The sequence below is a fragment of the Hyla sarda genome, chromosome 8, assembly GCF_029499605.1.
Source record: "Hyla sarda isolate aHylSar1 chromosome 8, aHylSar1.hap1, whole genome shotgun sequence".
NCBI classification, from domain to species: Eukaryota; Metazoa; Chordata; class Amphibia; order Anura; family Hylidae; genus Hyla; species Hyla sarda.
The window spans coordinates 101,013,276-101,028,417 of NC_079196.1; the positions used below are offsets into that span (position 1 = coordinate 101,013,276).

The 15,142-nt window shown below is 43.2% G+C and overlaps 8 pseudogenes; all 8 read left to right on the forward strand.

The window, feature by feature from the left end:
- The first annotated feature begins 1,417 nt into the window (after window positions 1-1,417).
- On the forward strand, window positions 1,418-1,684 carry LOC130289866 (U2 spliceosomal RNA; annotated as a pseudogene).
- Window positions 1,685-3,130: 1,446 nt separating this feature from the next.
- Window positions 3,131-3,394, forward strand: LOC130289165 (U2 spliceosomal RNA; annotated as a pseudogene).
- A 1,440-nt stretch (window positions 3,395-4,834) lies between these two features.
- LOC130288320 (U2 spliceosomal RNA) lies at window positions 4,835-5,102 on the forward strand (annotated as a pseudogene).
- Window positions 5,103-6,608: 1,506 nt separating this feature from the next.
- On the forward strand, window positions 6,609-6,872 carry LOC130289572 (U2 spliceosomal RNA; annotated as a pseudogene).
- Window positions 6,873-8,334: 1,462 nt separating this feature from the next.
- Window positions 8,335-8,599, forward strand: LOC130288172 (U2 spliceosomal RNA; annotated as a pseudogene).
- A 1,458-nt stretch (window positions 8,600-10,057) lies between these two features.
- LOC130288543 (U2 spliceosomal RNA) lies at window positions 10,058-10,322 on the forward strand (annotated as a pseudogene).
- Window positions 10,323-11,782: 1,460 nt separating this feature from the next.
- LOC130287859 (U2 spliceosomal RNA) lies at window positions 11,783-12,047 on the forward strand (annotated as a pseudogene).
- A 1,457-nt stretch (window positions 12,048-13,504) lies between these two features.
- On the forward strand, window positions 13,505-13,768 carry LOC130289266 (U2 spliceosomal RNA; annotated as a pseudogene).
- The last annotated feature ends 1,374 nt before the right edge of the window (window positions 13,769-15,142 follow it).

Below are 15,142 nucleotides of genomic sequence, written 5' to 3' on the forward strand. Positions count from 1 at the left end.
TTGAGTTTGAGAATTGGAGACCAAAATGATGAGTTGCACTGACTGGTTTATGAACGTCTATTCATTTAGCGTTTTAATGACCATGTTTGCACACTGATTGGTGTAAAAAAATAAAATAAAACTAAATAATAATAATCTAGCACACCTGTGCAGGTTTGACATGACATGACAGGTAGCTGTCTTGTGGGTGGTGCTGAATCCTGTTAAATGACGTGAGGGTCTCATGCCTATACACAAGGGTGTGTCATTGCTGTTGCTTGACCATGCATTGGTTTCTGTGGTCAGTGAATGATAAAAACAAAATTTACCATCCATTGATGGATGGGAAATCCGCCATGAGGCATTTGTTTTTAGAAACTGCTGCTCACAACCAATAATGCAATGGAGTGTCTCCATCTGCTGGTGGTATTGGAAAGGCATTAGTGCTATGACAGGGTCTGAAGAAGAAGAAGAAGACGGAAAAAAATATATATAAAAAGAAAAAGAGAGAGAGAGAGAGAGACTGACTTAGTGAGCGAGTGAGTGAGAGAGTGAGAGTGAGTGAGAGTGAAAGAGTGAGTGAGTGAGTAATTGAGTGAGTGAGTGAGTGAGTGAGAACAAATGAGTTAAAGCAAGTGAGTGAGAGAGATCGAATGAATGAAAGTCTTAATGACAGAAAGAAAAAAGGATGAAGAAAGAAGCATGAAGAAAAAAAAATGTATATGGAGTTGCTGACATGAGTGCAATCTACAAAGCCGTTGAGGCTGATCCTCATGGGAGGATTATTGCACCAGGACACTTAGCACTTTTAAAATGCCATTCAATGCCACTTCTAGGGCTAGATGTAAACTGCAGATGACCATGTTGTGGTAGTTACCATGGATACCCAAGTGATGTGTGAGCTAACACATAGGCCCAACAGATTCCAAGAAGGCCAGAATCACCAGCGGCACCACCATCGATTGTCAGGTCACCCGGATTCAGCAAATACCAGAGTCCAAAATGATGCAGGTTTATACTGTTAATTTTCAGTTTATCGTTACAGTTGGTGTTATTCCATGTCGGAAGGGACGCAGCTACAGCCAGTGGGGTAACTAGAGACAGGCAGGCAGCTATGTGCAACAAAGGTAGGCGTGTTGTTTTCATATGCAGATCTGAAATATTGTCTTATATGCAAGAGGAGGAGTGATGGGGGTTCAGGCAAAAGCCAGGCTATGGATTGCATTGCTAAATGCTCCATCAGAGTGCAATGGTCGCCGGTCCTTTTTTTAAGTGATGATGTGGATTTAGCCTGTGCTGTATGTATGTATGGGTGGCTGACTGCCACCCACCCAGAGAGTGTATGGGAGGCTGGTTGGCTGCCAGCCTTCCTTCCATTCCTATGAGTAATGTGAGTGCTCATGAAGGGGACATGGTTGGGTCCACCCCTTTCCCGGTTATCCCCTCTAGGCCTTTTGGCTTAGATCAAGTGTAAAAAAAGAAAGGATCTTGCGACAGATCGCATCCTGAGGCACGTTTTTTTTTTTTGTGTGAATACTTGCACTTGGGTGACTTGTGAGCACATACTGATACATACGTTCCCTATCTGGGGACCATAAATTAAATGGATTTTTGAGAAAGGGAGCTGATTTGGAAGCTTACTTCTGTCGCCCTATGCATTGACCCGATGTGGCAGTATCTTCGGGTAGTGAACAGTGCACCACCCCATTCCAGTGTTAAACAAGAAAGATTCTCATTTAATCCTCCGTGGGTGAGAATTTGCGTTTGAGAATTGGAGACCAAAATGATGAGTTGCACTGACTGGTTTATGAACGTCTATTCATTTAGCGTTTTAATGACCATGTTTGCACACTGATTGGTGTAAAAAAATAAAAATAAAAATAAATAATAATAATCTAGCACACCTGTGCAGGTTTGACATGACATGACAGGTAGCTGTCTTGTGGGTGGTGCTGAATCCTGTTAAATGATGTGAGGGTCTCATGCCTATACACAAGGGTGTGTCATTGCTGTTGCTTGACCATGCATTGGTTTCTGTGGTCAGTGAATGATAAAAACAAAATTTACCATCCATTGATGGATGGGAAATCCGCCATGAGGCATTTGTTTTTAGAAACTGCTGCTCACAACCAATGTTGCAATGGAGTGTCTCCATCTGCTGGTGGTATTGGAAAGGCATTAGTGCTATGACAGGGTCTGAAGAAGAAGAAGAAGAAGACGGAAAAAAATATATATAAAAAGAAAAAGAGAGAGAGAGAGAGAGAGACTGACTTAGTGAGCGAGTGAGTGAGAGTGAGTGAGTGAGTGATTGAGTGAGTGAGTGAGTGAGAACAAATGAGTTAAAGCAAGTGAGTGAGAGAGATCGAATGAATGAAAGTCTGAATGACAGAAAGAAAAAAGGATGAAGAAAGAAGCATGAAGAAAAAAAAATGTATATGGAGTTGCTGACATGAGTGCAATCTACAAAGCCGTTGAGGCTGATCCTCATGGGAGGATTATTGCACCAGGACCCTTAGCACTTTTAAAATGCCATTCAATGCCACTTCTAGGGCTAGATGTAAACTGCAGATGACCATGTTGTGGTAGTTACCATGGATACCCAAGTGATGTGTGAGCTAACACATAGGCCCAACAGATTCCAAGAAGGCCAGAATCACCAGCGGCACCACCATCGGTTGTCAGGTCACCCGGATTCAGCAAATACCAGAGTCCAAAATGATGCAGGTTTATACTGTTAATTTTCAGTTTATCGTTACAGTTGGTGTTATTCCATGTCGGAAGGGACGCAGCTACAGCCAGTGGGGTAACTAGAGACAGGCAGGCAGCTATGTGCAACAAAGGTAGGCGTGTTGTTTTCATATGCAGATCTGAAATATTGTCTTATATGCAAGAGGAGGAGTGATGGGGGTTCAGGCAAAAGCCAGGCTATGGATTGCATTGCTAAATGCTCCATCAGAGTGCAATGGTCGCCTGTCCTTTTTTTAAGTGATGATGTGGGTTTAGCCTGTGCTGTATGTATGTATGGGTGGCTGACTGCCACCCACCCAGAGAGTGTATGGGAGGCTGGTTGGCTGCCAGCCTTCCTTCCATTCCTATGAGTAATGTGAGTGCTCATGAAGGGGACATGGTTGGGTCCACCCCTTTCCCGGTTATCCCCTCTAGGCCTTTTGGCTTAGATCAAGTGTAAAAAAAGAAAGGATCTTGCGACAGATCGCATCCTGAGGCACGTTTTTTTTTGTGTGAATACTTGCACTTGGGTGACTTGTGAGCACATACTGATTCATACGTTCCTTATCTGGGGACCATAAATTAAATGGATTTTTGAGAAAGGGAGCTGATTTGGAAGCTTGCTTCTGTCGCCCTATGCATTGACCCGATGTGGCAGTATTTTCGGGTAGTGAACAGTGCACCACCCCATTCCAGTGTTAAACAAGAAAGATTCTCATTTAATCCTCCGTGGGTGAGAATTTGAGTTTGAGAATTGGAGACCAAAATGATGAGTTGCACTGACTGGTTTATGAACGTCTATTCATTTAGCGTTTTAATGACCATGTTTGCACACTGATTGGTGTAAAAAAATAAAATAAAACTAAATAATAATAATCTAGCACACCTGTGCAGGTTTGACATGACATGACAGGTAGCTGTCTTGTGGGTGGTGCTGAATCCTGTTAAATGACGTGAGGGTCTCATGCCTATACACAAGGGTGTGTCATTGCTGTTGCTTGACCATGCATTGGTTTCTGTGGTCAGTGAATGATAAAAACAAAATTTACCATCCATTGATGGATGGGAAATCCGCCATGAGGCATTTGTTTTTAGAAACTGCTGCTCACAACCAATGTTGCAATGGAGTGTCTCCATCTGCTGGTGGTATTGGAAAGGCATTAGTGCTATGACAGGGTCTGAAGAAGAAGAAGAAGAAGAAGATGGAAAAAAATATATATAAAAAGAAAAAGAGAGAGAGAGAGAGAGACTGACTTAGTGAGTGAATGAGTGAGTGAGTGAGTGATTGAGTGAGTGAGTGAGTGAGAACAAATGAGTTAAAGCAAGTGAGTGAGAGAGATCAAATGAATGAAAGTCTGAATGACAGAAAGAAAAAAGGATGAAGAAAGAAGCATGAAGAAAAAAAAATGTATATGGAGTTGCTGACATGAGTGCAATCTACAAAGCCGTTGAGGCTGATCCTCATGGGAGGATTATTGCACCAGGACCCTTAGCACTTTTAAAATGCCATTCAATGCCACTTCTAGGGCTAGATGTAAACTGCAAATGACCATGTTGTGGTAGTTACCATGGATACCCAAGTGATGTGTGAGCTAACACATAGGCCTAACAGATTCCAAGAAGGCCAGAATCACCAGCGGCACCACCATCGATTGTCAGGTCACCCGGATTCAGCAAATACCAGAGTCCAAAATGATGCAGGTTTATACTGTTAATTTTCAGTTTATCGTTACAGTTGGTGTTATTCCATGTCGGAAGGGACGCAGCTACAGCCAGTGGGGTAACTAGAGACAGGCAGGCAGCTATGTGCAACAAAGGTAGGCGTGTTGTTTTCATATGCAGATCTGAAATATTGTCTTATATGCAAGAGGAGGAGTGATGGGGGTTCAGGCAAAAGCCAGGCTATGGATTGCATTGCTAAATGCTCCATCAGAGTGCAATGGTCGCCTGTCCTTTTTTTAAGTGATGATGTGGGTTTAGCCTGTGCTGTATGTATGTATGGGTGGCTGACTGCCACCCACCCAGAGAGTGTATGGGAGGCTGGTTGGCTGCCAGCCTTCCTTCCATTCCTATGAGTAATGTGAGTGCTCATGAAGGGGACATGGTTGGGTCCACCCCTTTCCCGGTTATCCCCTCTAGGCCTTTTGGCTTAGATCAAGTGTAAAAAAAGAAAGGATCTTGCGACAGATCGCATCCTGAGGCACGTTTTTTTTTTTTTGTGTGAATACTTGCACTTGGGTGACTTGTGAGCACATACTGATACATATGTTCCCTATCTGGGGACCATAAATTAAATGGATTTTTGAGAAAGGGAGCTGATTTGGAAGCTTGCTTCTGTCGCCCTATGCATTGACCCGATGTGGCAGTATCTTCGGGTAGTGAACAGTGCACCACCCCATTCCAGTGTTAAACAAGAAAGATTCTCATTTAATCCTCCGTGGGTGAGAATTTGAGTTTGAGAATTGGAGACCAAAATGATGAGTTGCACTGACTGGTTTATGAACGTCTATTCATTTAGCGTTTTAATGACCATGTTTGCACACTGATTGGTGTAAAAAAATAAAATAAAACTAAATAATAATAATCTAGCACACCTGTGCAGGTTTGACATGACATGACAGGTAGCTGTCTTGTGGGTGGTGCTGAATCCTGTTAAATGACGTGAGGGTCTCATGCCTATACACAAGGGTGTGTCATTGCTGTTGCTTGACCATGCATTGGTTTCTGTGGTCAGTGAATGATAAAAACAAAATTTACCATCCATTGATGGATGGGAAATCCGCCATGAGGCATTTGTTTTTAGAAACTGCTGCTCACAACCAATGTTGCAATGGAGTGTCTCCATCTGCTGGTGGTATTGGAAAGGCATTAGTGCTATGACAGGGTCTGAAGAAGAAGAAGAAGAAGAAGAAGACGGAAAAAAATATATATAAAAAGAAAAAGAGAGAGAGAGAGATTGACTTAGTGAGCGAGTGAGTGAGAGAGTGAGAGAGTGAGAGAGTGAGAGAGTGAGAGTGAGTGAGAGTGAATGAGTGAGTGAGTGATTGAGTGAGTGAGTGATTGAGTGAGTGAGTGAGTGAGTGAGAACACATGAGTTAAAGCAAGTGAGTGAGAGAGATCGAATGAATGAAAGTCTGAATGACAGAAAGAAAAAAGGATGAAGAAAGAAGCATGAAGAAAAAAAAATGTATATGGAGTTGCTGACATGAGTGCAATCTACAAAGCCGTTGAGGCTGATCCTCATGGGAGGATTATTGCACCAGGACCCTTAGCACTTTTAAAATGCCATTCAATGCCACGGGCTAGATGTAAACTGCAGATGACCATGTTGTGGTAGTTACCATGGATACCCAAGTGATGTGTGAGCTAACACATAGGCCCAACAGATTCCAAGAAGGCCAGAATCACCAGCGGCACCACCATCGATTGTCAGGTCACCCGGATTCAGCAAATACCAGAGTCCAAAATGATGCAGGTTTATACTGTTAATTTTCAGTTTATCGTTACAGTTGGTGTTATTCCATGTCGGAAGGGACGCAGCTACAGCCAGTGGGGTAACTAGAGACAGGCAGGCAGCTATGTGCAACAAAGGTAGGCGTGTTGTTTTCATATGCAGATCTGAAATATTGTCTTATATGCAAGAGGAGGAGTGATGGGGGTTCAGGCAAAAGCCAGGCTATGGATTGCATTGCTAAATGCTCCATCAGAGTGCAATGGTCGCATGTCCTTTTTTTAAGTGATGATGTGGGTTTAGCCTGTGCTGTATGTATGTATGGGAGGCTGACTGCCACCCACCCAGAGAGTGTATGGGAGGCTGGTTGGCTGCCAGCCTTCCTTCCATTCCTATGAGTAATGTGAGTGCTCATGAAGGGGACATGGTTGGGTCCACCCCTTTCCCGGTTATCCCCTCTAGGCCTTTTGGCTTAGATCAAGTGTAAAAAAAGAAAGGATCTTGCGACAGATCGCATCCTGAGGCACGTTTTTTTTTGTGTGAATACTTGCACTTGGGTGACTTGTGAGCACATACTGATACATACGTTCCCTTTCTGGGGACCATAAATTAAATGGATTTTTGAGAAAGGGAGCTGATTTGGAAGCTTGCTTCTGTCGCCTTATGCATTGACCCGATGTGGCAGTATCTTCGGGTAGTGAACAGTGCACCACCCCATTCCAGTGTTAAACAAGAAAGATTCTCATTTAATCCTCCGTGGGTGAGAATTTGAGTTTGAGAATTGGAGACCAAAATGATGAGTTGCACTGACTGGTTTATGAAGGTCTATTCATTTAGCGTTTTAATGACCATGTTTGCACACTGATTGGTGTAAAAAAATAAAATAAAACTAAATAATAATAATGTAGCACACCTGTGCAGGTTTGACATGACATGACAGGTAGCTGTCTTGTGGGTGGTGCTGAATCCTGTTAAATGACGTGAGGGTCTCATGCCTATACACAAGGGTGTGTCATTGCTGTTGCTTGACCATGCATTGGTTTCTGTGGTCAGTGAATGATAAAAACAAAATTTACCATCCATTGATGGATGGGAAATCCGCCATGAGGCATTTGTTTTTAGAAACTGCTGCTCACAACCAATGTTGCAATGGAGTGTCTCCATCTGCTGGTGGTATTGGAAAGGCATTAGTGCTATGACAGGGTCTGAAGAAGAAGAAGAAGAAGACGGAAAAAAATATATATAAAAAGAAAAAGAGAGAGAGAGAGAGAGAGACTGACTTAGTGAGCGAGTGAGTGAGAGAGTGAGAGTGAGTGAGAGTGAATGAGTGAGTGAGTGATTGAGTGAGTGAGTGAGTGAGAACAAATGAGTTAAAGCAAGTGAGTGAGAGAGATCGAATGAATGAAAGTCTGAATGACAGAAAGAAAAAAGGATGAAGAAAGAAGCATGAAGAAAAAAAAATGTATATGGAGTTGCTGACATGAGTGCAATCTACAAAGCCGTTGAGGCTGATCCTCATGGGAGGATTATTGCACCAGGACCCTTAGCACTTTTAAAATGCCATTCAATGCCACGGGCTAGATGTAAACTGCAGATGACCATGTTGTGGTAGTTACCATGGATACCCAAGTGATGTGTGAGCTAACACATAGGCCTAACAGATTCCAAGAAGGCCAGAATCACCAGCGGCACCACCATCGATTGTCAGGTCACCCGGATTCAGCAAATACCAGAGTCCAAAATGATGCAGGTTTATACTGTTAATTTTCAGTTTATCGTTACAGTTGGTGTTATTCCATGTCGGAAGGGACGCAGCTACAGCCAGTGGGGTAACTAGAGACAGGCAGGCAGCTATGTGCAACAAAGGTAGGCGTGTTGTTTTCATATGCAGATCTGAAATATTGTCTTATATGCAAGAGGAGGAGTGATGGGGGTTCAGGCAAAAGCCAGGCTATGGATTGCATTGCTAAATGCTCCATCAGAGTGCAATGGTCGCCTGTCCTTTTTTTAAGTGATGATGTGGGTTTAGCCTGTGCTGTATGTATGTATGGGTGGCTGACTGCCACCCACCCAGAGAGTGTATGGGAGGCTGGTTGGCTGCCAGCCTTCCTTCCATTCCTATGAGTAATGTGAGTGCTCATGAAGGGGACATGGTTGGGTCCACCCCTTTCCCGGTTATCCCCTCTAGGCCTTTTGGCTTAGATCAAGTGTAAAAAAAGAAAGGATCTTGCGACAGATCGCATCCTGAGGCACGTTTTTTTTTTGTGTGAATACTTGCACTTTGGTGACTTGTGAGCACATACTGATACATACGTTCCCTATCTGGGGACCATAAATTAAATGGATTTTTGAGAAAGGGAGCTGATTTGGAAGCTTGCTTCTGTCGCCCTATGCATTGACCCGATGTGGCAGTATCTTCGGGTAGTGAACAGTGCACCACCCCATTCCAGTGTTAAACAAGAAAGATTCTCATTTAATCCTCCGTGGGTGAGAATTTGAGTTTGAGAATTGGAGACCAAAATGATGAGTTGCACTGACTGGTTTATGAACGTCTATTCATTTAGCGTTTTAATGACCATGTTTGCACACTGATTGGTGTAAAAAAATAAAATAAAACTAAATAATAATAATCTAGCACACCTGTGCAGGTTTGACATGACATGACAGGTAGCTGTCTTGTGGGTGGTGCTGAATCCTGTTAAATGACGTGAGGGTCTCATGCCTATACACAAGGGTGTGTCATTGCTGTTGCTTGACCATGCATTGGTTTCTGTGGTCAGTGAATGATAAAAACAAAATTTACCATCCATTGATGTATGGGAAATCCGCCATGAGGCATTTGTTTTTAGAAACTGCTGCTCACAACCAATGTTGCAATGGAGTGTCTCCATCTGCTGGTGGTATTGGAAAGGCATTAGTGCTATGACAGGGTCTGAAGAAGAAGAAGAAGAAGAAGAAGACGGAAAAAAATATATATAAAAAGAAAAAGAGAGAGAGAGAGAGAGACTGACTTAGTGAGCGAGAGAGTGAGAGTGAGTGAGAGTGAATGAGTGAGTGAGTGATTGAATGAGTGAGTGAGTGAGAACAAATGAGTTAAAGCAAGTGAGTGAGAGAGATCGAATGAATGAAAGTCTGAATGACAGAAAGAAAAAAGGATGAAGAAAGAAGCATGAAGAAAAAAAAATGTATATGGAGTTGCTGACATGAGTGCAATCTACAAAGCCGTTGAGGCTGATCCTCATGGGAGGATTATTGCACCAGGACCCTTAGCACTTTTAAAATGCCATTCAATGCCACGGGCTAGATGTAAACTGCAGATGACCATGTTGTGGTAGTTACCATGGATACCCAAGTGATGTGTGAGCTAACACATAGGCCCAACAGATTCCAAGAAGGCCAGAATCACCAGCGGCACCACCATCGATTGTCAGGTCACCCGGATTCAGCAAATACCAGAGTCCAAAATGATGCAGGTTTATACTGTTAATTTTCAGTTTATCGTTACAGTTGGTGTTATTCCATGTCGGAAGGGACGCAGCTACAGCCAGTGGGGTAACTAGATACAGGCAGGCAGCTATGTGCAACAAAGGTAGGCGTGTTGTTTTCATATGCAGATCTGAAATATTGTCTTATATGCAAGAGGAGGAGTGATGGGGGTTCAGGCAAAAGCCAGGCTATGGATTGCATTGCTAAATGCTCCATCAGAGTGCAATGGTCGCCTGTCCTTTTTTTAAGTGATGATGTGGGTTTAGCCTGTGCTGTATGTATGTATGGGTGGCTGACTGCCACCCACCCAGAGAGTGTATGGGAGGCTGGTTGGCTGCCAGCCTTCCTTCCATTCCTATGAGTAATGTGAGTGCTCATGAAGGGGACATGGTTGGGTCCACCCCTTTCCCGGTTATCCCCTCTAGGCCTTTTGGCTTAGATCAAGTGTAAAAAAAAGAAAGGATCTTGCGACAGATCGCATCCTGAGGCACGTTTTTTTTTGTGTGAATACTTGCACTTGGGTGACTTGTGAGCACATACTGATACATACGTTCCCTATCTGGGGACCATAAATTAAATGGATTTTTGAGAAAGGGAGCTGATTTGGAAGCTTGCTTCTGTCGCCCTATGCATTGACCCGATGTGGCAGTATCTTCGGGTAGTGAACAGTGCACCACCCCATTCCAGTGTTAAACAAGAAAGATTCTCATTTAATCATCCGTGGGTGAGAATTTGAGTTTGAGAATTGGAGACCAAAATGATGAGTTGCACTGACTGGTTTATGAACGTCTATTCATTTAGCATTTTAATGACCATGTTTGCACACTGATTGGTGTAAAAAAATAAAATAAAACTAAATAATAATAATCTAGCACACCTGTGCAGGTTTGACATGACATGACAGGTAGCTGTCTTGTGGGTGGTGCTGAATCCTGTTAAATGACGTGAGGGTCTCATGCCTATACACAAGGGTGTGTCATTGCTGTTGCTTGACCATGCATTGGTTTCTGTGGTCAGTGAATGATAAAAACAAAATTTACCATCCATTGATGGATGGGAAATCCGCCATGAGGCATTTGTTTTTAGAAACTGCTGCTCACAACCAATGTTGCAATGGAGTGTCTCCATCTGCTGGTGGTATTGGAAAGGCATTAGTGCTATGACAGGGTCTGAAGAAGAAGAAGAAGAAGACGGAAAAAAATATATATAAAAAGAAAAAGAGAGAGAGAGAGAGAGACTGACTTAGTGAGCGAGTGAGTGAGAGAGTGAGAGTGAGTGAGAGTGAATGAGTGAGTGAGTGATTGAGTGAGTGAGTGAGTGAGAACAAATGAGTTAAAGCAAGTGAGTGAGAGAGATCGAATGAATGAAAGTCTGAATGACAGAAAGAAAAAAGGATGAAGAAAGAAGCATGAAGAAAAAAAAATGTATATGGAGTTGCTGACATGAGTGCAATCTACAAAGCCGTTGAGGCTGATCCTCATGGGAGGATTATTGCACCAGGACCCTTAGCACTTTTAAAATGCCATTCAATGCCACGGGCTAGATGTAAACTGCAGATGACCATGTTGTGGTAGTTACCATGGATACCCAAGTGATGTGTGAGCTAACACATAGGCCCAACAGATTCCAAGAAGGCCAGAATCACCAGCGGCACCACCATCGATTGTCAGGTCACCCGGATTCAGCAAATACCAGAGTCCAAAATGATGCAGGTTTATACTGTTAATTTTCTGTTTATCGTTACAGTTGGTGTTATTCCATGTCGGAAGGGACGCAGCTACAGCCAGTGGGGTAACTAGAGACAGGCAGGCAGCTATGTGCAACAAAGGTAGGCGTGTTGTTTTCATATGCAGATCTGAAATATTGTCTAATATGCAAGAGGAGGAGTGATGGGGGTTCAGGCAAAAGCCAGGCTATGGATTGCATTGCTAAATGCTCCATCAGAGTGCAATGGTCGCCTGTCCTTTTTTTAAGTGATGATGTGGGTTTAGCCTGTGCTGTATGTATGTATGGGTGGCTGACTGCCACCCACCCAGAGAGTGTATGGGAGGCTGGTTGGCTGCCAGCCTTCCTTCCATTCCTATGAGTAATGTGAGTGCTCATGAAGGGGACATGGTTGGGTCCACCCCTTTCCTGGTTATCCCCTCTAGGCCTTTTGGCTTAGATCAAGTGTAAAAAAAGAAAGGATCTTGCGACAGATCGCATCCTGAGGCACGTTTTTTTTTTGTGTGAATACTTGCACTTGGGTGACTTGTGAGCACATACTGATACATACGTTCCCTATCTGGGGACCATAAATTAAATGGATTTTTGAGAAAGGGAGCTGATTTGGAAGCTTGCTTCTGTCGCCCTATGCATTGACCCGATGTGGCAGTATCTTCGGGTAGTGAACAGTGCACCACCCCATTCCAGTGTTAAACAAGAAAGATTCTCATTTAATCCTCCGTGGGTGAGAATTTGAGTTTGAGAATTGGAGACCAAAATGATGAGTTGCACTGACTGGTTTATGAACGTCTATTCATTTAGCGTTTTAATGACCATGTTTGCACACTGATTGGTGTAAAAAAATAAAATAAAACTAAATAATAATAATCTAGCACACCTGTGCAGGTTTGACATGACATGACAGGTAGCTGTCTTGTGGGTGGTGCTGAATCCTGTTAAATGACGTGAGGGTCTCATGCCTATACACAAGGGTGTGTCATTGCTGTTGCTTGACCATGCATTGGTTTCTGTGGTCAGTGAATGATAAAAACAAAATTTACCATCCATTGATGGATGGGAAATCCGCCATGAGGCATTTGTTTTTAGAAACTGCTGCTCACAACCAATGTTGCAATGGAGTGTCTCCATCTGCTGGTGGTATTGGAAAGGCATTAGTGCTATGACAGGGTCTGAAGAAGAAGAAGAAGACGGAAAAAAATATATATAAAAAGAAAAAGAGAGAGAGAGAGAGAGACTGACTTAGTGAGCGAGTGAGTGAGAGAGTGAGAGTGAGTGAGAGTGAATGAGTGAGTGAGTGATTGAGTGAGTGAGTGAGTGAGAACAAATGAGTTAAAGCAAGTGAGTGAGAGAGATCGAATGAATGAAAGTCTGAATGACAGAAAGAAAAAAGGATGAAGAAAGAAGCATGAAGAAAAAAAAATGTATATGGAGTTGCTGACATGAGTGCAATCTACAAAGCCGTTGAGGCTGATCCTCATGGGAGGATTATTGCACCAGGACCCTTAGCACTTTTAAAATGCCATTCAATGCCACGGGCTAGATGTAAACTGCAGATGACCATGTTGTGGTAGTTACCATGGATACCCAAGTGATGTGTGAGCTAACACATAGGCCCAACAGATTCCAAGAAGGCCAGAATCACCAGCGGCACCACCATCGATTGTCAGGTCACCCGGATTCAGCAAATACCAGAGTCCAAAATGATGCAGGTTTATACTGTTAATTTTCAGTTTATCGTTACAGTTGGTGTTATTCCATGTCGGAAGGGACGCAGCTACAGCCAGTGGGGTAACTAGAGACAGGCAGGCAGCTATGTGCAACAAAGGTAGGCGTGTTGTTTTCATATGCAGATCTGAAATATTGTCTTATATGCAAGAGGAGGAGTGATGGGGGTTCAGGCAAAAGCCAGGCTATGGATTGCATTGCTAAATGCTCCATCAGAGTGCAATGGTCGCCTGTCCTTTTTTTAAGTGATGATGTGGGTTTAGCCTGTGCTGTATGTATGTATGGGTGGCTGACTGCCACCCACCCAGAGAGTGTATGGGAGGCTGGTTGGCTGCCAGCCTTCCTTCCATTCCTATGAGTAATGTGAGTGCTCATGAAGGGGACATGGTTGGGTCCACCCCTTTCCTGGTTATCCCCTCTAGGCCTTTTGGCTTAGATCAAGTGTAAAAAAAGAAAGGATCTTGCGACAAATCGCATCCTGAGGCACGTTTTTTTTTGTGTGAATACTTGCACTTGGGTGACTTGTGAGCACATACTGATACATACGTTCCCTATCTGGGGACCATAAATTAAATGGATTTTTGAGAAAGGGAGCTGATTTGGAAGCTTGCTTCTGTTGCCCTATGCATTGACCCGATGTGGCAGTATCTTCGGGTAGTGAACAGTGCACCACCCCATTCCAGTGTTAAACAAGAAAGATTCTCATTTAATCCTCCGTGGGTGAGAATTTGAGTTTGAGAATTGGAGACCAAAATGATGAGTTGCACTGACTGGTTTATGAACGTCTATTCATTTAGCGTTTTAATGACCATGTTTGCACACTGATTGGTGTAAAAAAATAAAATAAAACTAAATAATAATAATCTAGCACACCTGTGCAGGTTTGACATGACATGACAGGTAGCTGTCTTGTGGGTGGTGCTGAATCCTGTTAAATGACGTGAGGGTCTCATGCCTATACACAAGGGTGTGTCATTGCTGTTGCTTGACCATGCATTGGTTTCTGTGGTCAGTGAATGATAAAAACAAAATTTACCATCCATTGATGGATGGGAAATCCGCCATGAGGCATTTGTTTTTAGAAACTGCTGCTCACAACCAATGTTGCAATGGAGTGTCTCCATCTGCTGGTGGTATTGGAAAGGCATTAGTGCTATGACAGGGTCTGAAGAAAAAGAAGAAGAAGAAGACGGAAAAAAATATATATAAAAAGAAAAAGAGAGAGAGAGAGAGACTGACTTAGTGAGTGAGAGAGTGAGAGTGAGTGAGAGTGAATGAGTGAGTGAGTGATTGAGTGAGTGAGTGAGTGAGTGAGAACAAATGAGTTAAAGCAAGTGAGTGAGAGAGATCGAATGAATGAAAGTCTGAATGACAGAAAGAAAAAAGGATGAAGAAAGAAGCATGAAGAAAAAAAAATGTATATGGAGTTGCTGACATGAGTGCAATCTACAAAGCCGTTGAGGCTGATCCTCATGGGAGGATTATTGCACCAGGACCCTTAGCACTTTTAAAATGCCATTCAATGCCACGGGCTAGATGTAAACTGCAGATGACCATGTTGTGGTAGTTACCATGGATACCCAAGTGATGTGTGAGCTAACACATAGGCCCAACAGATTCCAAGAAGGCCAGAATCACCAGCGGCACCACCATCGATTGTCAGGTCACCCGCATTCAGCAAATACCAGAGTCCAAAATGATGCAGGTTTATACTGTTAATTTTCAGTTTATCGTTACAGTTGGTGTTATTCCATGTCGGAAGGGACGCAGCTACAGCCAGTGGGGTAACTAGAGACAGGCAGGCAGCTATGTGCAACAAAGGTAGGCGTGTTGTTTTCATATGCAGATCTGAAATATTGTCTTATATGCAAGAGGAGGAGTGATGGGGGTTCAGGCAAAAGCCAGGCTATGGATTGCATTGCTAAATGCTCCATCAGAGTGCAATGGTCGCCTGTCCTTTTTTTAAGTGATGATGTGGGTTTAGCCTGTGCTGTATGTATGTATGGGTGGCTGACTGCCACCCACCCAGAGAGTGTATCGGAGGCTGGT